A 24040-nucleotide genomic window follows, 5' to 3' on the forward strand; every position below is an offset into this window, starting at 1 on the left:
GCTGGCGTGCCGAATGTAAGGCCACATTTCACTTGCTGTCCTGCGGAGGCTCGGCATGCCCTTGTCCTAGCTACACAAAAGGTTGGGAGCAATTTCTAACCCACACTCTCCTCTAGCAAAAAAATAAAAAAATAAAAAAAATGATGCCACACCCTACAGATGAACACATGTAGTCTTGCAGGACGTATAAACATGCCTTTACTTATGTGATCAGCAATTTAGGGACACTGACCACCCTGCAATCACCTTTTCAAATTAAAAACACTTTACAAAGTGGAAACATAAACAGTAAAATGCTGCTTCTGATGGGGCACGAATGCTATCACTTCTGTAACCATGCCTGCTCGTAGTCAGATTACAACAGCCAACGTCAGTGAAAACAACTGCACCGAAACAATGTGCCCAAAGGCCTTCCAAAATGCAGGGGACATCTGAGAAGTACGGGCATCTCAAGTTATGTTTATAAAGGGCAAGCTCCACGTCAGTGGCCGGGAGGAGTACCACACAATATTTCAGTGTGGCCCAGCACGAGAGCCGGGGATTGCCCTGCAGAGGAGCAATGTGGTGAGCACTCAGCAGGCACTGCTGCTCCTCACCTGGTGAACGGGGTGATCCCTTGATGTCCTCCCGGGGACGGCTGTGGGTCCTTCTAAACCATCCCTTCTGGCCAGCACCCCTACGAATGCTCCACCACCACCAGCACCAGCTTCTCCACACTTCTCCCCAGGGCCAGGGGACTTTGCCCAGGGGACAACTCCAGCTTGTGACACGTTCCCCTCTGCTAGCTGTAGGAAACAACGTGGACAACACATGGATGGCAACGTCACCAAAAGAGTCATTTGCAAGACCACATGCTCCCCAGGAGGAAATCAGCACATTTTGACCAGGTTCCTTGCCTTTGGCTTGCCACTTCATAGAGCTCAGCAGCAGCTGGAGGCAAAACTGAATGGCTCTGTTCCCGCTTTAGGCACCCTTTACATCACCGCCCTTAGGCCAGCTCAAAACCTGTGGTATGGGCTTCAGTTTGTCCTCGGAGGTGCAGAGGTGACTTGTTAGAATCAGCTTTCGTTCCAAACCACACCAACATCGTATTGCAGTCCAGTCTGACCCTACCGTCACTAAAGAAAGCAAAGCACTCGGGGATGTCAGGGGAAATTTAAACTCCTTGCTGCCTGCCAGTTTGGAACAAATGGACCCAGTAATACTTCTGAAACAGATAGGAAGAAAAACAAAGCCTCGCAGTGCGTTTTACAACGCTTGTGTTTAGAATAGCTGTGCAACATGAGAACAAAGCTGCCAAAGACAAAAAGGCAAGAAAAGGAACACTCTTGGCTGCACACTTTTAAAAGATGACAGATAGGGAAAGGGCAGTCAAAAGACGTCTCTCTTTTCTCCCTCTGCAGCACAGCCACGCAAGTTAAATGTTTCACAGCTGAGAGCACCACGGTTGGTAGCCAGCCATTAAATAAAAGTTACACACAAGTAAGGCTCCTGGTTGCTCATGTCTGGAGCCCCGTCCAATGGATGGAGTAGGAAGAGGAGAGAAAGAAAAAGAGCAGTACCTGGGACAAACACATTGTCAGGCAGGCAGCGCTCGTTCTGTACCAGAAACTCAAGGTGACACCTGAGCCAAGCCTCTGAAGACGCAAGAAATGCAGAAGCAGCCCTCTCTCATTGCCCTCCAGCACACGGAGATGGTTCAGGCCACGGACAAGGGGTGCAGGAGGGAGGTGGGCACCCACCACAGGAGCACGGTGTAGATCCGAACCACAGTCAGAGCTGGGCAGCTGCCCCTGCTGGGCTGGGAGGGCAGCATCTCCTGGGGCTCCCTGTTGTGGCATTGCTCTCTGCGGGTATTTCTCGGTTCCATGGTTTAATGACAACCAGCTCAGTTCTGCTACCTAGGGACTGTTTTTAATGCCAGTAATACATGGTGTCTATTACACCAGCAATTACATTAGGAAAAGAATGACTTCGTATATAAATGTCAGCAGAAAGCTCCAAAAAGCAAAACCCAGAAATATTTTAACTAAATGTCTGTGAAGAACACAAGTGGTAACGTTACTAGTGGACTGAACTCTTCAGTGAAACAGAGCAGTAACTTAACCTTTTAGACCAATTTAATAACTGCTATTAAGAAATCCAGCCCTTACCCAACTAACTTACTCACTGCCAGTTTCAGCAACGCTCACGGGTGCCTGCAACTTTCCCAGTGCTTCCTCAGCCCCAGCAACGCCAGCAGTCCTGCCATCAGGCATAAAGGCACGGAGAAGCGAGCGAGATGCACAGAGGGACTGGAGGAAGCAGAGATGAAGGATTCACACCTGGCTAAACTCCACCAGATCCATCCAGCCCCAGTAGCCCCCTGGCACATGTAGCTGCTGTGCATGCCGCAGCCAAGGGAGATCTCCAGTTGGGCAAAGCCATTCGCCGGATGCCGAGCGACGCACAGCGAGCACGCTGGCTTTGTTTTCCTTGCACCCCCCCACTCACACCACGCACGCCTCTGTGCTGTCTGTGATGAACACAGGTAAGACGTACATCCCTCGTGCCACAGGCTGCACAGTCTTGAAATTCGGGGGGAATTTTGTTCAGGATGCTAGAGCAAGAGCCATGCTGCAGAGCGGAAGCAGCAGGGAGCTCTCGTGGTGAGCAGTGCATGCAGAGTCCCATAAAATTAAATTCACGAGGCTCGTAAAACTTCTCAAACCAGCCTTACCACAGAAAATCAAGGATTGCCCTTTATGGCAGTTTTGAGACAACCTCGTGTGCTAACTGTGAAGAAGAAGCTGGCAACCAGACAGGCCATGGGTTTCGTTTACAGCAGCAAAAGTTCCCGAAAAACTGCTCTCCCCAGCAGGCTGCAACTTCCCACTCTCAGCCCACTCAGCCCCAGCATGCACCACAGAGACCTTTACGAATTCAAAACATTTGAGCACAAACAGCACTTTCTCAGAACAAACACCATGCCTCGCCCCAGGTGACACGTGGCCACTGTCTGCCTGCTCCCGTTACTCCGCGCCCCCCTAGCCGAACCACCGAAGGCATCCCATGAGGAAAAGGGAAAAGCCTTTCTGCTGCTGTCAGCAAAATGCAGACACACAGGCAGCCAGGTAGTCTGCATGCTGCAGGTGCAGTGGAGCACGTGAGGTCCATGTGTGCCAGGCGAAGCAAGCTGCATTTCCTGAAGAGCATCAGACAGCGCCGCACAGCTCTCCCATTGCCACCACTTTTTATTTTTTCCTTTGTCCCTTTTGGCTGCATAGTCCCAATCTTCCCAAGTTTCCACTTCTCCAAGCAATCACTAAGGTACCCCAAAAATCACTATGGTACCCCAAAATACACTGTTTAGTATTATTCCCTGCTGTTGCTAGAAAAACCTATTGCTTTCTCCCTTCCTAAGGGGAAGGGTGTTTGTGTCTCACTTCTGCCACGATCCCAGCCCTCGCAGACAAGACAGCCAAGAAAGCAAACTGCAAGTGCAGGTTACTGCTCAATAACCAGGACAGCTCATGGTGTTGTGCAGGTGCAGACTGGTATTTAATCATTTATGTCCCCCCTCTTTTCTCTGTACATGCTGGGAGGCCCGCCCAGAAGCAGCCATCTTCACATGACTTTGGAGACGATGAAAGCCCCGGCTGCTCTCAGTGGTGCAGCTGGGAGGGTACAGGTAGTCCATCCTCTGGTTTGGGCCTCCCTGACCTTGTTGGACCGCAAGTCCTGCAGCCCCAATTCTCGCAGACTGTGGCTTTGTGCTTCGGTAACAACCCCAGTTTTGGGGTGGTGAGGTGGCAGCGGTGAGCACAATGTCTTCCTTTAATCGAAAACCTGACACTGCTGGGCAAGCTGAAAAAAACAATCATGATTAAGAAAAAAGCCTGTGATACGCAGGTCTTATCCTTGCATTCTGTCTTGGGGAACTCGCTGGCAAACACAAGCAGAAGGGTTGCACAGCTGTAGCCCAATGCAGCGACATCCTGCCTCCATCCTCTGGAGCTTCACAGGTAAGGTGGAATACCAGGACCATTGCACAAAAGCTGCCAACTACTCACACAAATCTTGATTTTTAACGGCAGATCTACAGCGCTAGCAAAGAAGGCAAATTACCCAGAAAGCACTAGCAAAGCCACTGTTTACAAAATGAAAGCTGTTCCGAGGCAACTCTTGTACATAAAGTCCAGACAGCACCATCCTACCCTTTCCACACGCAGACACAGTATCTGATACCAAGCAGATGGTGGTAGTATCAGGTGTCTGCTGTACACTTATATCTGATACAATAAATAATACACAACTAATGCAAAATATCAGTTTCATTCTGCTCCTAGTTACTTGAGACTGCGCTGCATGCATTACCTTATCTCCAGCTAAATGCAACACATCTGCCCAAACCCATCACTGAAGACTGAATTAAATTTCCTTGGCAGTAATATTATTATATATGCAGCATGTTTATCTAGTGCTGTCTCTTCTATTTTATATCTTAAGTGTCTTGAAAATGTAAAAGCAATTCAATTTGCCGCCTACTCAAATACTTTCTACCAGACAATCTAATGGGTCAAACCACGTGAAAAATGGTAATGCCATTTTCTTTCGTCAGTCCCACGAAACCAGCAAAAATAAACAGCACCCAAAAACCAAAGAACCATTGTTTCTCAACCAGCATGTCGTATCAGCAGAAATTTTACTTTGACATCCTTCTGAATTCCTCATAGTATAATTATTAACAGAGCATATTATTTTTGAAAAATCATCTCGCATGGACAGAGAATAATTAAGAGTTAAGTAGCACAGCACTTAAACAAATGTAACCAGATAGGATTATGCTTGCATAACAGTCATGAGGGAAAACTGCTAGCCCCTGAAGGCTGTGAGAGTCCTTCAAAGCAGTCAATAAACAGAGAGAAAAGGTGACTCATTCAGATGAAGATGACCCGTATGACTTAATTTACTTGACCTTCAATACAGGTTCAACAAGATAGCTCGTATCATAGAGAGCAGGTATTATTTCCCACAAAAGCAGTATGCAATGGGATCAGCAGACCCACCCTGTGAGAAGGAGCTTGCCAAGCAGAGGGCTTTGTGTTAGCCTTGGGGCCTGGGTCCAACTCTTCCCGTTGCTAGTCAGCTGGGAGGAAGCTTTCACACCACAGAGCACTGCAGACCTCTGCTTAACCTGGTCCCAAAAGCACATACACTGGGACATCAGCCTGGACAAAAAGCCCATACAAGACTGTAGGAAACTCTCACTGCACCTCAGAACTCTGGAAGACTGACAATCCACGCAAAACCCAGAGGAGCAACAGGTCCATCCACACAAGAGCCCCATCCCTCTGTGTGTCCGGGACTTCTTGACCTATTTCCCTTCCCAAGGCTACCAATATCTGCATTAATTTTACAGGAAGGTCTTGTAGCACTGCCAAGGGAACCAGGTGGGTCCTTGAAGCCATTCTACTGACTTGCCAAGGCAATCCCAAGGCCTGAAAATGACACTGTGAGGGCCAGGGCAAAAATGCATTTGAGCAAAGAGCCCATTTCCCTCCTCCAGAGAGGAGACCAAGAGCCGTGCACAGGTGCTCCCCTATCTCCTTACCCAGGGGCACAGCAAAGTCTCTGTTGTTGACCTGGGGAGGAAAGGGAATTTGCACTGATCATCCCCATGTCTACTGATGGGCTAGCATCTACCAATAAAAAAACAAGGCAGAAAGAAAAAAAAGACTGGCAACTCCCTTGGAACATGTCAATTAAGGTCAACGGCCATTAGCAGTGGGAAAAGGGCATCTGATGAAAGGGGTATATAAAAAGAAAAATACAGTGCAACATTACAGATCTAGCTCCAGCTGTGCCGGCAGGAACAAGAAAACCTGGCTTGCAGCACTGCAAAGCATTGGCAAGCGGTGAAATTCACAGGTAGAAGCAGCCAAGGAATGACGCCAACCAGCTGATGTGTAGATGTCTTCATTCAGACTTTATGGTTTTAATTGCACCAGTACAATAGTATTGCATCAACACTAATGAAGTAAAAGAGAGCAATTTGCTTGGGTCTTATCTCCATAATTAGCATATTCTTAGTGCCCAGTGTGAACCTCACAGACACGGGCAGGGCACCAACAACAGATGTGGATGTCCACACAGGGAACTGATGCAACGAAGGAAACCATCACCTCTCACTGAAGGAGTGAGAGCAACTTCTCCTCCAGAAGAGAATTGTATTGCTGAGCCCAAAGCGCGACTCCCAAGATTCTCAAATGTACATAAACACACGAGATTCATCCCTCTTTGTTTCATAAAGCCTACTGAAGTGGTTCCAGGTTTTTATTTCCCCCATCTTAATCTTCACAATGTTATCACACCTAAATACCTCTGCACCAGCTAAATGGTCTGTAAACTAAGCTAATCAAACACAGCAGAGCAGTTTAATCAGTATCTAGGAGGTCAGTAGAGGCAAAGACAGTTTTAGAGATGCCTGACTGGAAAGAGGTCACCTACCGTTAAAGGGTTAATGATCCGACAGGAAAGTATTGAATGTTAAAAAAAAAAATATGCAATGGGTAATAGTGCATATCTTCACTATATGGCACTGAGCTGTTATTTCTCCTTGACTCCCGGCTAGACCAAAACAAATTTTAGCCATCTTTATGAGACTATACAAACGCATACAGCAAACACAGCGCATTAAAGCAGATGCAGCATATTGAAAAGAGCTCAATTAAAGTGCGGAATGTTTCTTGCAAATAAAGGGTCAGGTGAGTAACCACCCTCCATATAAATTGCCTGATGTTGTGTCCCAGTAAAACTCCACTATCGTGTGGAGCTGTTCCCAAACAGGACGTATTTGTGATGTGTGGCATAATGTATTTTTTTTTCAATTCAAAAGAAACTGTAAAACCAAATTTACAATTTTTTAATTTATCTCTCTGCCAGAGAGCTTTTTTGTACATGTGAATGCATTACTAAGAAGGGCTGCTGTACATTTCCATACTGAGATCAGTGTCAGTGCTTTTGAATAGATTATCTAACCAGACAAAAAAAAAAAAAAAAAAGCTAGCTGAAAGGAAAACATATTCACAGACAATTTGGGAAAAGCACAGGAAAAAATGCACTAACATTGCTTAGAATTTGCAAGCATTCATTGACTAACGCTTGTGTTTCAGGAAGGATCACCCGCCTGTGTTTTGCTGGATTGCACTGTAAAATCCAATATGCCATAGGGCCATTCCTTCACAGTATTTATGACAAGCAAGTAAACATGACCAGGGCAAGACAAGGGGAAAAATTTACATACTGTGGATATATATATATGTGTGTGTGCATGTGGGTGTGTGCGTTTTTATAAATACATATATATAATTTCCTGGGTTTCTTCACTTGTCCCTGTAAAAAACACCTTCTCTCCCTAGAATCAAGACAGATTTACAGAAATCTAAGAATCTGACCCAGTTCTCCCTGGCCAAAATGTCTTCATCAGTGGCCAGTATTTCAACCAGACCCCACTGCCCATTCAGCAAACACTCAGCACCATGCCTGATTTGCAGGCTGATGCCATGCACCAGGTCAGACACCGGGGGTGGGGTCCTGCTTGTTTAATTCATAATACTCACTTCAGTGAAAATATGCCGTTTACAATGTTCTTAGCTACATGCTGCTATGAAGTGAAGCTGTGTGCAGAGAACTGAAAGAGATTTTGGACGCAAGTTCTGAGCATGAGTTTTCTAACACGCTTTGATTTAGGGAGCACAAGTTTCAAACTTGCACTGAAAATCTACACTTGAATACAACCTAAAATCCAGAAGATTTGGAAATTATCAAGCTGATGGGGGATATTTAATGTTCATGTTTTAAAGACAACATTTCTTTGTCATTGATTTGGCTCCACAAGAGTTATCTGTATTTTTTTGGAAATCAAAGATGGAAATGTTAAACCTGAATGGCTGGTGTGTGAATCAGCGTCAGCTTTCAAGGGCGAGTCAGGATTCAACAGAGCTGGAGGATTAACTGGAAATGATAACTGTTAATTTTCACATCTTTTATGGTTAGGAGGAAGCATGGGGCAAGTGCAAAAAAGGTACAGAGAAAATACATTTATAGCACACAATGGCTGCTTTTGGGGGACACCTCACAGCTGACCAAAAGGTCAGAGCTACAAGAGCCCCAAAATTCAGTGAGGCTGCCACGCCAGAGTGGGCTGGGGAAGCTCAGCAAGCTGCAAATCACTGCAAATCACTGCAAATCACTGTCCGCAGCTGGTGAGAACCTGGAGGTTTGAAACCATATTAACAAGGTAATCTGACAGAGATTTGGGCAAGAACAAAGTGTTCATTGAAATGGGATACTCATAAAGTTACACTTTGCTAGGATTCTTACATCTGGCACAGTCTGTACCAAGCACTTTACAGAACAGTTTCAATAGTAGTTTACTGTTTGCACAATAAATGCTTGCCTCTTGGGTTTAAAACATTTAATGCTGAGTCTGTATGACCTAAGTTTGGTTTTATAATTACAGATAAGAAGGTTAAATATGTTCTAACCAAAAAGAAAAAAGAAAAAGAAAGTAGACATGATTTTTCCTCCTAACAGGGCTAAAAAAAAGACAGTATGAAATTTAAATTTCAGACAGGAAATATTCACTTTCCTAGTTAAATGTGAAAAAAAAAAAAAAGAGAGAGACTCCATAAAAAGCTTTCAGTTACTATAAGATCTGAGCAGATATTTAACCTCAGAGTGTACAGCAGCATGACCTAGTATGACTGTGAACTGCTGCAGGGGGACAACTTGCATGATGAAGAACAGAAAATGCTCAACTAAAAGAGTACATTGGAGTCTTCTGAGCAAAAGTGGCTCAACAGCGAGGATCAAAATATCACCGACTAAACAGAAGGAAAACTGTCAGCTTCTACGTTTCAAGAATAGTTCATTAATCTTGTTCCATCCTGCAATATTTTGCAAATTCTAAGCTATGACATTTGGAGTGTTACCAGCTAAAATATGCTGGCTCCTTCTGGTGTGTTGCAACCAATTTTGAAAACTATCACAGGGTGATAAGGGTTTTCTACACAGCTTCAGGAGAACACTTTGCGGGGAACATAAATACATCCTCTTCTCTCCGTATGTAGCCTGCAGGGACACCACGAGCACAGAATCACGGTACGCAGCTGCGTGATTAGGGAGAGGAAAGAAGCAGCAGAGCCAAGAAGACACTGCAATGCCAAGTGCCTACCAGACCCGCATGGCTCTCCCTCGTGGAGGCTGTCGTGCTGGAAACTCCCTGTGCACATCAGCAAGGACATAGCCCAGCTAATGTGTGGGAACACAGAGACCGTGTGTTATTGAGGGTGTTCAAAGCTCCAGAGGTAACTTCGGTACGTAAAGAGGGCCTGTAGGAAAGATATTGAGGGGCTCTGCACCAAGGCCTGTACTGATAGGACAAGGGGTAGTGGCTTTACACTGAAAGAGGGGAGATTTAGACAAGATATCAGGACGAAATTCTTCACACAGAGGGTGGTGAGGCCCTGGCACAGGCTGCCCAGAGAAGCTGTGGATGCCCCATCCCTGGAGGTGCCCAAGGCCAGGCTGGATGGGGCTTTGGGCAGCCTGGGCTGGTGGGAGGTGTTCCTGCCCATGGCAGGGGGGTGGGAGCGGGTGAGCTTTAAGGTCCCTTCCAACCCAAACCATTCTGAGATTCCATGATACACACCTTTTCACACACACACACACACACACCTCTCATTATTTCATATTAAAAGTATCAATTTTCAGGTTGTCTTTCCTCAGCCCTTTTGGGAAGTGTCTATTATACTCTCACTCTAGCTTCCCACATAGGATGGATTTAATCGTGATACAGAAATCCCTGAACAACAGGGCTCCACTAGCACACAGATCTGCCCTACGGGCACATGCCCATTTAACCTCTTTTTGAGGCCTTCCCTCAGCAGAGTCACCATCTTTCCTCAAAGGCTATCCTAGAGCTTCATCAGGCAATTTCTTGTAAACATTTTGAAGCTGAGCCCCAATCATCCTTCCTACTGACAGCTGTCTCTGGTCCCATCCACCCTGCCCATGGAGCAAAGTGACTCCCTCCCTCCTTGCACAGCACTTGCGTTTCATTTTCCTGAAATTTTTTTTTTTGCCCACAACATTACCGCCCAACCTGTGATTTCAGCACTCGTCTCACCCTACCACAGAGCAGAAGCCTGCATTTTAAACCTCGTTGCTATCGTTTTCAGCCCAGATGTCCAACCTGCTGAGATGGTTTTGAAATGTGACTCTCTGTTCCCACGTCTTCTGGCCACGTGTTACCCGCAGAAGCAATACGGACACTCATGGCTCCTTCCACCACGGCACTCTGGAAGGCGCTGAACAGGACCGGGAGCAGGTCAGAGCCCAGCAGAACCGCTGCTCACCCACCCAGTAAGTCAGGCACCTTCTCTGCAGGGCCTATCTTTTCTCTGTTACCTCACCTGACTACGGAATAGGATGGAATAGAATAGAATATGTATAATGATAATAACAATATATATATTAATATATATAATGCTATATATACTCTGATATAGACAATAATGACATGATACAACATAATAAATACATAAAATATACTATTGCATGTGAAATATATATCTAAACATAATTTTTATATATTTATATACTTGTATATTATGCACATATATATATGTGTGTGTATATATATATATATAATCTATATATATATTTATATTATATATATAATCTAACCATATTTATTATTTTGGGTAACTACTGGGCAAACCATTAAGTGATTGCCCAAAACATCTTATAAACTCCCCAGCCCTTGATCATATGGAAATTTCCACCCACAAATTGGCTGGGTTCATTAGGGGCATATTAGGAACTTTGTTTTTGGGAAGGGGGGTGGAGGGAGCAGAGGTGTTTGGCAGCGGCAGCCACAACAACAGACCCCACCAACAGCTTTTATTAGCTGCAGCGTCCTCGATTACAGACAAGCACACCTCCACGCAGGGGAAACGCTGCTGCCTCTCATACTGAAGACGACAGACAGCGATGCGGAGCCTAAACCCATCAGCACTAACAATCTTTAAGACAAGATGGGTTAATATGCAGTCAGGTACCAGACTTTTAGAGACTGCTTCTGCCTGGGCAAAGAAGGAATTGTGATGCAAACTGCTAGATCATCGATGACTTTTCTTTCACTGGCCTTAAGCCGTGGAAGGATAGCCACCCATGGAATTAATAAATTCAATTGCCACTGGCTTTACCCGTATTTTGAAAAAAACACTACAGAAGATAACGATGATATGGATACCTTTCCTGCCTATTTCTTTTGTTAAAATACTGCTGTTGATAGGTGGAGAGATGAAACAATAAAGCCTCCAAACTATAGTGCTGGTCATTCAAGAAAAGAAAACTATTTCTCATCCAGTCCAGTTGCCAAAGCTGAGCAACACATGGGTTTGGATGTCTGCCCACTGCTACATGTCTATATTCCTGGTTTTTGGCTTGTTTTTTGTTGTTTTTTTTTTTTGTTTTTTTTTTCCTGCTTGATTGCCCACTCTGACCACAAACACCCACTTTACTGACCATCACTGAGGAGAATAATCAGGCAGGTCATACAAAAAAAAAAAAGATAAATTAAAGAAATAAACAAAACTGGAGAGAAAAGAGGAGAGGCATCTCTTGCCCTCCCCACCTTATCCCTTCCAGTTATATTAGGTATTATTTATAAACTGCTTATGTAAAACATTTTAGGTATAGCGACTGCTTTTAGAAAACTATGACTTTGAACTCAGGCATTGGAAATAAAAACTTGCAGAATGTCACAGGGATCACTCTCTGAATACCACGAATCTAATCCTGTGATTTCGTACTTACAGGAAAACTTTTGTTCCTGTAGCTTTTCCCAGGACTGAAACCCTAGGATGCCTGGGTCCAACAGGGTTCATGTGATGTTTCTGAGCTAACACCAGTCAAGTGAATGGACTGCTGCAGATCCTGCCGTTTGCTAAACAATTAACAGGGAAAGGGAACGGAGTAGTATGAAGGGACTCTCCAGCAACACAGTGGCTTTGATAAAACTGGAAAATGTGGAAAACACCCATAATTGAGAATAAGAACAGCTCCCGGATGATGGGAAATAACTTGCTTGTTTGCACACACAACCACCAGCTACAGAAAAGGCACACAAAGCTCAAAACCCACGAGAACGGGGATGGGTCCTTCTCACCGACCGCTTCTCAGCAGAAAGCACGTCACCGAAAGGCACCTGCTTGCACCACCCCAGCAGGATCAGCGGCGGTACGCTCCCACCGCGCTGAGGGCATCTCCTGCCTTCCTTCTGCCTCCATTTACACTGCTCGGGCTGGGACAGGCATATGAACAAGTCCCTGCATTTACTCCAGGGCCCGGGATCGCCGAACAAGAAAAATGCAGACAATCAGCAGCCAGCCGAGGGTCTCATTAGGGAATCCGCGCGGTGTACTCGTTTCCTAGGAAACGACGGAGCGGGCTGGCACACTGCAATTTCTGTCTTGCGAGAGAATTCGCCAATCCTGCCGGTAAATAAAGTTCATAAATCAACAAATCAGAGCCAAGGTCAAGTAACTGGAGATGAAGCAGTCGTGCTCCACGGGTCTTCCTCATTATACGCGGGAGTGAGATAGGAGTCTTTCAAGTTCCTTTCAGCTATTAGGCAGATCTATCAAGGAAACACTTGACTTACACTAACACCCCTTTTAACGCATTTTTCACAGAAAAGGGAACTGGAGGAGCTGACAAAAATCGTCACTGCCGCGAAGCCGCTAACCTTCACCTCGCCCTGTTTTACTCCGCAGCAAGGAGCGCAGCCGTGACCTTTGAAAGCAGAGACGTATGCGCAGCTCGTCGCACTTGAACTACCAGAAGCGCAGCAATCCTCGAGAGGACTGACTGCCACACACGTTCCCGGGAAGCACCTCATGAACAGCAGCCGACCTCCACACCCCTCTGTGAGCTGCACCAGGCAGGAATACCCCTCCTTGAGCGCAGGTACAGGAAAGCAGCAGGGAAACGGGTGCCGGGACAGATTTTCCTGGCTCCACACCCAGCCTCTCGCACCTCTGCCCTCCTCTGCAGCCGACGGGAGGCAGAGGGGCGCGAGGCCAGGAGGCTGCAAGCGGCAGGGATCCTCCAGCACGGGTGCTCCTGGCCGCTGCTGAGCGCTAACGAGGAAAACTGGAGCTGCTGGGGAAACTTGGTGACTGCAAATCCGTTTGTTAGCACCACCTAAATGACATCGTGCCACGCTGTTGAAACTTTTGACGTGTTTGGTTGTAGGAAACCTCCTGGTGTGGTACCAAGACCACAAGGCACAGATGCATCAGCAGAAGACAAGATGAGCAGAGGACAACGAGATCAGCAATATCACTATAAATTTGCTTAAGAAAAAACAAAAAAAAACCAAAAAGAAAACAACAGCACACCAGCTTGGGAAGTATTTGGCTAAGAAGTATTCGAGCTGTTACATTTTTCCACAATTTTTTGAATACCTCCTGTAAACCGAGGCATCTCAGTGGAAGACAAAGAAGAGCTACATCACACCGTTTGTACGAGCTCCTGGTAACACCAGAAAGAGTAACTCCGCTGCACGCCTCTCTCACAGCGAGCTTTACGCTGCATGTGTGAGCCACCAAACACCTTCTGTTAATATTTTGTTCGCAAAGCATCTTTTTACTAGTTCCTACCTCTCTATTACTCCTCTGGGTGCCAAGCAGGCAGACTACCAAGCTGGTTTGTTAGTTCACCTTCAGTGGATCTCAAAGAGCTGACAGGCTTCAGCACAAGGCTGAAAAATGGCTTTTTGCTGGGCGTCACGGGCAGAGAGGAAAGAGGGTGAGCGGGTACCACGTACCCAGGCTCCCCGTGGGACAGCAGGCGAGTGCCTGAACCATGCAACTCCTGGCCTCCAAAGTGGGCAGAAAGAGGTTCAAAATGCAAAAATCAGCCCGAGACAACCATCAGATCTGAGCCCACGGTGGCTCGGTGTGGCTGCTGGCGATGCCGGCCGGCTGGTAAGCTGCCTGCACCGATGATGCACGTGGCTGTGGGCAGGCGCGCAGCCCCAGCGTGGTGCTGGCAGGGGTTATTAGGTTAATTGCAGCACCACGCGAATACAGCCCAGCTGGTCTGGGCGCTGAATTACACGGAGGGGAAGGAAAGCAACCGGGGAGGTGGGGGGGGGCAACAGGAACTGGTCACTCCTGACCTGAAACGACCTTTTTGGGGATGCTCTGTCTGAAGAGGAAAAAAGTTAAGGAAAATAAACCTGGTCCCTGACCTGAAAAGTTACCATCAAGGCAGTAGCAAAGGGATGCGATAATTTGATTTATGCAAATTCTGACTGCTGCTAGCAAGCATGCCAGAGGCTTGGTCCCATTTCTCTGCAGATCAACAGAAAAAAAAAAACCACTGCTGTCCCCGGCAGTCCGAGGGAAGCTTCAGCATCATCCATCACAATTTTGGCACTGCAGCCACCCTCGCACAGATTGCGTTTCCGAGGAGGGTCGCGGGGGAATGGAAGAGGAGGCAGGCAGGGGCAAACTTCACAGACTGGCAATCCGAACGCTGGAAGTCGGGCGTACACGCAGGGCTTCGTTTCCACCCGGCGCATTGTTTTGTTTCCGTGAGGGATCGCCTTCATTCACTTGAAAGGAAAACAGCCTCCCTCCGCATCCCGCGCCGCCTCGCCGCCGGCTGCTTTTGGGGGACGTGGGTCGCCCGCAGCTCCCACATCCGCACCGCGATCGGACAGGAAAGCAGGGCTGCCTGCCCCCCGAAACCCACCCACGGAGGGCTCCGCGGACCTCCCCACCGCCCCCCTGCCCTCAACCATCCTCCCCCAGCCTGTCCCACTGCCTCCCTCGCCAAAACCCAAGTTTGCGAGGGGACGAGCACCGAGCGCACCCAGGGGTGGGCGAGGGCCCCCCACGCGTGGGCGGGACCCTCGCCGCCCCCCCGTGCCCCCTGCTGCCTCCACACCCCGGCCTCCCGGTGCCCCCCGCCCCCGCTGCCGGCGGGGGGGGGCAGCAGGAGGGGCTGCGCGCCTAATTTTGGGGGGTTTCTGTTATCATTTTTTTGGACACGCACACGGGTGGGTCGCCTACCTGCAGGTGCCCGTCCGCAGGGCCGGTGCGGAGCCGCCTGTGCAGCACCAGGAGGGGGTTTGGGGGGGCGGGGGGGGGGTGGGCAGCGGGGTGCTGCGCCTTCCTCCTCCTCCTCCTCCTCCTCCTCCTCCTCCTCCTCCTCGCCCCCGCGCGTGTCCGTGCCCGTGTGCGCTGCCGCCGGAGGAGGCAGGGACGGGCTGCGGCGGCTGTCAGCTACCGGAAACCGGAGCCGGGTCGCACACACCGCAGGAAGTGTGCAAGAGCACACCCGCACACGGCGCGGGCACGGGGAGGGGGCGGCTCGGACACCGGGCCGGGAGGGGAGGGGGGGAGGAGGAGGAGGAAGGGGGGAGGAAGGGGGGAGGGGGTGGTGAGGGGCGGGCAGCGGCGGGGTCGTCCCGGGAGCCGGGTGAGGAGTTAATTAGGATGAGCAGAGGCTGCTCGTTAATTGCGCGGGGGCCGCTCGCCTTCGCCGGGGTGCCCGGGTTGGTGAGCTTCGCACCTCCCGGCGGCCCCGCGGGTGCCCCCCCTGGGGATGCTCCCCCCGAGGTGCCCCAAGGAGCCGTGTCCGAGCATCCACTGCTCCATTATTTCGTGCAGATGCAGAGATGCACGGCTTGCACCTGGCGTTTTTGCACAAGACCGCAGGTGCGACGACGCGCGTGTATGAAATCCACGTTGGGAGCATCCACACGCAACCCACGCATACCTGCGTGCCTCCCACGTTTACACCCCACGTCCTGAAAATACACGAAAGCAATTTACCCCTCGCGAAAGCAATTTGCCCGTCGTAAAAGCTGCAACTTTTAATTTATTCATTTGTCTGCAACTGGAGATGTCAACCGCGACGTTGCGCGTGAGGATTTTTTTGCAATTAATCATGGGAGGGCTCACCACGTGCTTGCAGCATTATCCCTGGGTGTTGGTTTCTCCCACAATAAGCGAGACGCGTGCCAAAGCAAACTCCGCTCGTCTCCTCCGCTGTGCTTTTTCCCTTCCTCGTTGCATCACTCCGGGAGGAGACGGGCCTGGCTGCCGCCGGGAGAGCACCAGCCTTCCGCGCCGCCTGCTCCATGCCCCAGAGGTTTCCTTTCCTCACCTCCCTTATGCCAACATTTGCAAAACTTGAATGGGCTAACACATGCTACTCGCTGCGATGGCAGCAATGCTTATGCAAGATTATAATGGAGGCAGTCTGGAAGCGTATCGATGCCAAAACCAGCGCTCTTTCCAGGTTTGCCTGTGATGCATCAGGGGAATTTGGTGGCAGCGTAAGCCTCGTCAGGGGAAGGCAGTCATTCCTCCTGCTCTTGTTATTTCCAGTAAGATGTCGCTGTCACATTGCTGCGACACAGAATAAATCTCAAATACGTTCTTCCACTCAGGGTTCTCCATCTTCAGGATTTTAACACTGAACCCTTAGCAGAAGAAATTATTGCCTGAGAGGGTAAAGGGAGAGCCTGCCTCCATCCAAGCGAGACACCCTGCTTCCACGTCTTGCTGTCAGTGGGGGGACAGGGAGTCAAAGCTCTGGCGACACCGAGAATGAGACCACCACCCTCCTGCACCCTGCTGTGCCCAGGCTCCTGGCAGGGCCAGGGAAAGGCTGCTTGTCAGCCCATCTGGACATATTTTCACAAATGGTGCCAGCGAGGGATTCTGGAAGAGACCAACTGCTCTGCATCTCTGATGGGAGTTATCTCCTTAAAACCAGGTGCGTCATGTAGTCAGGCAACGAAAGGGGCTTGCTCTTCGCTGAGGTCTCCCTTCTTTTTGTTCGTCCCCTTTCTGCAGCGGAGGAGCCGGCTCTGTTAGCAGGGACATAGATGCAGACTGCCGACCTGCACGTGAATTTGCTTTCCGCAGTTGACTTTGGAGAGCACTCAGAAGCAGTCCACAAGCCACAGTTTGAGAACCTTTACCTGTCTTACTTCTGTGACTTCTTAAATCTCATTTCTGATCCCTCCTTTTATTCTTCTGTCTCCTTTTGCTTTTTTTTTTTCTTTTTTTCGTTTTCTCCTCTTGTCTCACGCTCTTCTTTGGTGGCTTGCAGGACAAAGCAGCTTCAAAACCTGCCCTCCTCCCACCTCCTACCTATCTCCCTTCTACTCCTTCTCCACTTCTTCATTGTTAGGAGCAGCCCCAGGTCAGCACTGTGTCTGCACTCATTAATTAAAAAGAGGGTTTGAAAATCCTGCTCAAACCTCTGACGCCATTGCTTGGCTAATGTGCCCTATTATCATCACAGCGTTGTACACGGGGCTGTAATTGCACCAGAGGTTTCTGGTTCATATCATATGCACCGCCAGAGAGCTCACCTAGCCTAATAATGTCACCAGCACTTCAGCACGGAATTACGATTTTAGATGAACTCGTTTTAGCTCTCTGCCTGCACTGGCAGCTGCCCGGGAAGGGCAGCGAGCAGTGCATGCTGATGTCCCTGCGAAAGCCTGCCCTCCCTCGGCATGGCCAAGGGGCTGTGGCAGTGGTATTTTGGGTCAAATCCATGCAGCTAAAACACACCGAGGATGAGCCCTGGCTGCCAGCATGACCACCAGCCCCACAGAGCCCCTTCTCTTAATAGACAGTCCACATGCTTGGATGAGACAGCAGGGTCCTGCTGCTAATTCGGTGGGCTGAGGAGGAACGTCACCTCCTTTTTTTGCAACCTTGGGCAACAGCCATTTTTCAGCCCCACCAGGCTGGCAAGGAGGAATTTGCTCATGCCAGGTCCCATTGCCAGGAAAACAACAGCTTGTGGTGCTCAGCGCAAGCTCATGCTCCCCTCTCCCGAGCTGCCCAGCAGCCTGCTGGACTGCATGCCATCCCACCGACACCAACAAGACAAGCAGGCCAGAAACAATGGGCAAAGGCAAAAGCCTCCCTGATCCCACAGGAACCGAGCCTCCCACAGGGGAAGACAGGCTGAACCAGTAGGCTGCCAAATGGGATGCACAAGCTGCCAAACAGGAGGTAAAGGCGGTGAAGCTGCCCTCCAGTTTGGAAACACCTGCCTGTCTGCCTGAAGGAAGGCCCGAGAGTTGCAGCATCCCTCCCTCAGCAATGAGTTAAAAGGGATATCTTCCTTTTTAGACATCACTTGCTGCGACACCGGCAAGATTTAACCTCATCCGTCAGCTAGAACTTGGAGAAAGAAACATCTGGGAGGTGCCAGAAGCTCCCCAAAGAGCAGCAATGCCAGGCAGATGTGCTGCCCTCAGCCTGCGAGGGAGCTTTGAGGTGTCCCTTGCTGCCTCCTCTGGCCCACTGTGAGAGGAGCTCGTTTGAGGTAACCTTCCAAAGGCAGGCAGACAGCTGAATCCTCACAGAGGCTGAAACAAACATAGCACAGAAAAGCCAGCAAGCCGAATTCCTAGCCCAGATGTCCATACGCCACTCTGGAGCACTCCTGCAGTCCCCTCACGGAGGACTAAAGGTAAGGTGCATCCACCCAGCCTTTGGTCACACTCCTCTGAGGATGAAAGGGCTCGGGAAGAGATGGATGCCCTCAAGTTGGTATTAATGGGCTGAACAAGGTGGTATTCCCTGGTGGGAAATAAATGCTGTGGAAGGGAGGAGCAAGAGGTGGGTCTGTGGAGAAGATACAACTTCCAGACACCCAGCCCTAGGACAGAATTCACGGGCAGCAATGCAGTTCCTCCCTAGCAGCAGGAAGACGTGTGGTTTGACTTGTAGACAACTTGTGTGGTGAGTGGAGGTGGGGTATTACAACACTCGCAGCAATGCCAAGGATTGCTGAAGGAGGAGGCAGACACTCTGATGGGTTGTGGAGAGGGCTTCATACCCCTGCGCCATCAGTAGTAGTGTAGCAGAGCTACACTGCTGTGGGCAGGCTCAGAACAAAAGCAATCAGGGCGGCTGTGAGCACTGAGAGTACATCTGCGGACACCATCTGTCCTGCACATTCAGTGAGCAAAGCACGGGACAGGACAGGGATGCTGTTCCTGGGAGGTTCCTTGGAAAACGGCTAATAAAGAGAACAGGACAGGGCAGTGAGGAAGACGCTTGTCTGTTCGTGGGGGTTTATTTTCATTATTTATTTATTTTTTTAATATATATATTTTTTTTTTCTGTAGAAAACATTGGGAGTTCAAGGTCTATTCATTTACACAGGCATGGCAAAGCAGCCTCACAACATGATCCATTTGCTTACCAGCGTTCCTTAAAGAGGAAGAGCAACCAGACCACTTTTCCCTCACACGCACACATGTTCTCTTTATGTAAGGAAAGTTTTTCAAACCAGAGTCTGTGAAGTATCATATCCATACTTCCTGGAACATCTGTAATTAAAGACTTAACATAATATTTTAAAGCAAAGAATTGCCAGTTAGTTTACCCTTCGCTTACCTGCCAGTCCCAAAGTTACTTGTGGGGGCACTGCTTGTTGCCACATGACTCGTGTCACTTCCAGAGATGCCTTCAGAACTTCACCTGTGAGAGACCATGGTCATTCTTCCCCACCAGTCCTTCACCATGGCATCTGGTTGCCTCCTGCTCAAGAGTACTTCTGCACTTTCAGTGCTGTACCCTGTCCTACATCCCTGTTCCAGGTCAGAAATCAAGTCACAGAGAGCTAAAGGGATTGTCGAGAGAGGAAGGCGTGTTCCGTACTGGGTCAGTGATGGAGGAGGACACAAGCCCACCAGAAGCTAGTTGCATCAGGGAAGGTGCAGAGGAGTGGTCTTCTGCTGTAGCCATCTGCCGTAGATTGCTCTGGCTAGGTGTCGCAAATACCTCTCTGCCTGCCTGGGGCAGGGCAGACTTATGCAAGCATTTAGGCAGGCGTCTTTCTGGTCCTGCAGCAAACACCAGGCCGAGTTAAAAGGGGTGATCAGGCAGTGAGTGTCCTGAGCGTGTTTCCTAAGTAAAAGGCAGCGTAGGACAATCTGAGGAACAGGAATTCAACCATCACAATGTAGTGCAAAGGTTTTGTCTCTTTCCAGCAATCACTAATTAATGGAAGACTCCTGTCCTCCCGAGACTCCGCTGTCGGTGAATCACAACCCAGCCTGTAGCACACATGTTGGCACTTGGATTTCAATTTGGACATCCTGGAGGATGTGGGGGAGTGAGTAATGGAACTAAAAAGATCCAGGCTCACAGTGATCTGTTAGCATTGCAATGACAGCTGTCAACTTTAAAAACAAAACAAAACAAGAGTCCTATCTTCAAGTCAGAGTTTTCAGTGGCTGTCCTTTCCTCACATGCGCCCAGTCCCCGGGGCCAGCCCCGGGGAAAACCTGTGTAGGAAACACAGCAGACAAATCCTGTCATCGCTGGCATCAGTGAGGCTACTTCACATTGACACCCAAGCATATTAGAGCAGAACCAACCTCCTGCTGGCCCTTCCTTTGCTAGAGTTGTTACCAACTTGCAACTAACAATTAGTAATAACGGAGGAAAAGACATATGAAGATCAGCCCTCAAGGCACTTTTGAAAATCCCAAATTTTGAGAATTTCAGGCATCTGGCCACTTCACCAGTAATGCCCGAAATACCCTTGAGAATACAGTCTTTGAGTTTTCAGGGTTGTCATCACACAACTCTTCTTTGCGTGAAACTCCTGTGGATTTTAATTTAGTTCACTTTCCAGGCTCCTCTTGTCTGACATGGCTTCAGAGAGCCCAAAAGGTCTCATGTTCAGCTTTTCTTACACTTTTCCTACACAAAGGAGGCAGTTTCAGTCACTTTTTCACATGGAAGGACAAGTGAGATTGACAATGCACCCTGCATAAACCAGAATATAAACTGACGCTATACAGAAAAGATTCTGACTTCTTCAATATTTGTTTGGAAGACAAAGTTCTTAGGAAAATGTTTTAAAAATGTAAAGAATGAGCCTCTTTCAGTACTGAAAATCACTTCTGCTTTAGATGAATAACATAAATGTCTTACAGGCACAAAAAGACTAATCTAGAAAATGAGAAACAGGAGTCAGAAAAAGCCTTGATGAACTGCATAGAAGGAGTATTGTAGAGCTTCCCTACAGCAACCAACTGCCTTATTTACCCTACAGGAAAGGGTTAAAAGGACAGAGTGTAGTTCATCATTTCCTTCTTAACATGATAGCAGCTCCCTATTTGTTTTAGGAAGGCCCTTAATGATAGTAGAGACACCTGGGATTTTGGTGGAACAGGAAGTATCTGTGGCAACAGCAGGCGAGCGTCAGCTGTTGCATGACAGAAATACACAGGTAAAGCAGGGCAATTTAAACAAAAGCATGAATAATGAGTATGGCTAAAATGTATAATAACAGCTCAACAAGAAACCCACTTGAAAGGAAGCAGGAGATTTGGCACTATAAGTATATGCTAATTATAGGATGGAGATTTGGCTGACATTAGTAAGAACGTACAGTGTGTAATTTTTGTGTATAAGATAAGGACAATAGGCTGTTTTCTATGTTTAAGAAACCATGACACTTTGGTATCCAGCCCATGCCCTCAAGTTATTCCCTATTGTGCTTCACAACAGAGGGAATGGCTTTAAAACATTAACTGGGTCATGCCTTCAGCCCCCCTTGCATTGCTAACTACGAGTTCCAGGTTTGGAAAAGGTCTAGGTTTCTCTGAGCAATGTGTGAAGGCTACAGCAACCCACGGTCCCTCCATCTCTCTTCTCCTGTCCTTCCACCTCTGTTCTCCTGCTGACGCTGACCTGCGAAGGCAGACATACTTTTTTAGCGGACGTGTTACAGAGCTCAGGCTTAAAAGTGCAATGCAACCAGAAAAAGGTGGAGGGCAGGGGAAGGGGTTTGTGATGACAGAGCTGGACTGGCGAGGGGGGCTGATTTTCAGTTCTGCCACAGAAATCCTGGGACCATTGGCCCACCTGTAACAGGCTGACAACAGTGTCTCTCATGTCACGTCCCTTCAGGCTGCGAGATCCTTGAGGAAGGGACTGTCTCTTACGGAATGCAAGTGCATCTCCCAGCAAACCAGAACCCTCACTCGGCGTGGGGGCTCTTGTCTTCTTCAAAGAAAATAAAGTAACAGCAAATCAAGGTGGTAAACATAAACATGGGGCATTGACGTTTCTTCCTCAGGCACGCAAAATAACCAAGTGAGCCAGCTGGGCTTGTTTCCTCCCAGCTTTGGGTGAGGCAACTGTATTATTCTTTTATTCCTCCATTTTTGGCCTGGTAAACTTAGAAGTTTGAGAGATGTGGTTTCAGTGAATAGATGTGACCTCGGGCATTCTGCTTTTACAGTAAAGTCTGAATCACAAAATTCCCCTGTATCAAGTTTATTCGCTTTGCAGAAATCGTAAGCTCTTAGCTTATGAAGAAGTAGCTGACAACATCCTTCTGGACAAAAAAAAAAAAAATAAAAAATTTATAGAGTATGAGTTGTGTATGTAGGAAAAAAATCCAAAAGTTTGTGCTATTTAGTCTCCCAATATCATATCTTGCAGATACTAACACAGCATTAGGACACAGATTACAACTGGAAATAATGATATGGTAGTTATCCTCCACCCTGCTAAAACTTTAACCACTGATGAAAAAGGTATGTTCTGCAAGTTGATGCTCATGCCATCTGGTTCCTATCAATGGGAGAAAGTAAGGAAAAAAGCTTGAAGTTACAGTTCACGTTTAAGAAATTTAAGAGAAGATGCTTTTACTTTCTTGCATAGAGACTGGATTGCCTGAGCTTCGCCCTGCTGTGGAGAAACCATGTGTGTAATTTTCTGCCTCCTTCTTTGTGAAGTTCTAATGCACTGGACTCTAAGTCCAGTCTTGCAATCACAATTTATTTATATAAATCCTATCTATGTCTGTGGTGAACAACAAATACCAGACACAATTGCTGCACAAGTATGTTCACAGGTGCCTTCACCTTTGCAATGCTAACAGCCTTGTGTGCATTTCTGTATCCTGCCTTTCACGTGCAGCTCTGCAAATGTCCATCTGAGCTGCTGTGTCTCATTCCTGTGCTGTTGCTGTTGTGTCGTTGTTCTCATGACCTTCCACCTGCAAATCTCTGTACTGTTTTTATAACAGGTTCTCGTGGGAAGTGACTGACAGCAGTTTGAGAATCCTCCCTATCTTCCTGCTGTGTTTCGTAACTTTAGTTTACATGAGGGGAAAAACAGGAGTTAGCAAATAACAAAGTGAATAGTAGTCCTTTAAATATCCCGTAAGCATTACCCAGCCATAGGCATGCAAAAAGAGTGACCAATTGGCACGCACCCCCTCTGACTGATGAAGTGTGATCCTGTGCGTGCTGACAGCACGATAACAACCAGCAGGGAGCTTGGCTGGGTCCAAATGCAAAGCACAGAGTTAACAGGGGAAAAAGTCTGACAAGAATAGTTATTGTCATCTTCCTCATCCTCACCACTTGCTGATACTGGAAAGAACACTTCTCTAGAGACCCCTTTGCTTCAGTCCATGGCTGTCCACTGGACAGCTGTTTCATGCCTTCTCTTTCCCTTCTTTTTTCCTTGAGGTAACCTCTAGTTGATGTGTGGAGCCCACTAATAAAACTGTGCAATTAAACTTGTCTCACAAGGTGCAATGATACAGTTTGCAAGGTCCCCTGTCCTTCCTTCAGTATAAGCCCCTGGTGGGAATGCTGGGGAACAGAGTTGTAACAGCTAAACCCCAAAGCAAAGCTGGTTGCAGGTTGAGAACTCAGAAAACTGTTACAACTGAGCAAGGAGCAGTCCCTTAAAAAAGACACTGACGTGAAGGGAAATCCAAAATCCAGCCTTTTCCAGGGGAGAAAGTTTATCATATTGGCTTATAACTTGGGAGAAACCTGTGCCAATTCCCTGAGACAGACAGATTTTGTTTCTTTTCTTTCTAGTTCACGTTTGCACCACTGAATGACTTGTGTAACAGGAATGTTACCTGTAATAAAGATAACCCTTATCTACTGATTACT

At 47.9% G+C, this 24040-nt stretch overlaps 1 protein-coding gene across 2 annotated transcripts in view; it reads right to left on the reverse strand.

Annotated features, from left to right (window-relative positions):
- Nucleotides 1-15249, reverse strand: part of KIAA1958 (KIAA1958 ortholog) — a 66062-nt gene extending 50813 nt beyond the window's left edge. Inside the window, exon 1 of one of the 2 annotated variants that reach the window (XM_066988194.1) lies at nucleotides 15132-15249. The gene's annotated coding sequence lies outside the window, so the exon portion shown is untranslated. Of the gene's footprint in view, nucleotides 1-596; nucleotides 1039-15131 lie in introns of those variants that run through there. The other variant, XM_048051412.2, reaches the window with a different exon arrangement.
- Between the last annotated feature and the right edge of the window lie 8791 nt (nucleotides 15250-24040).

The sequence above is a fragment of the Anser cygnoides genome, chromosome Z (assembly GCF_040182565.1).
Source record: "Anser cygnoides isolate HZ-2024a breed goose chromosome Z, Taihu_goose_T2T_genome, whole genome shotgun sequence".
Classification (NCBI taxonomy): domain Eukaryota; kingdom Metazoa; phylum Chordata; class Aves; order Anseriformes; family Anatidae; genus Anser; species Anser cygnoides.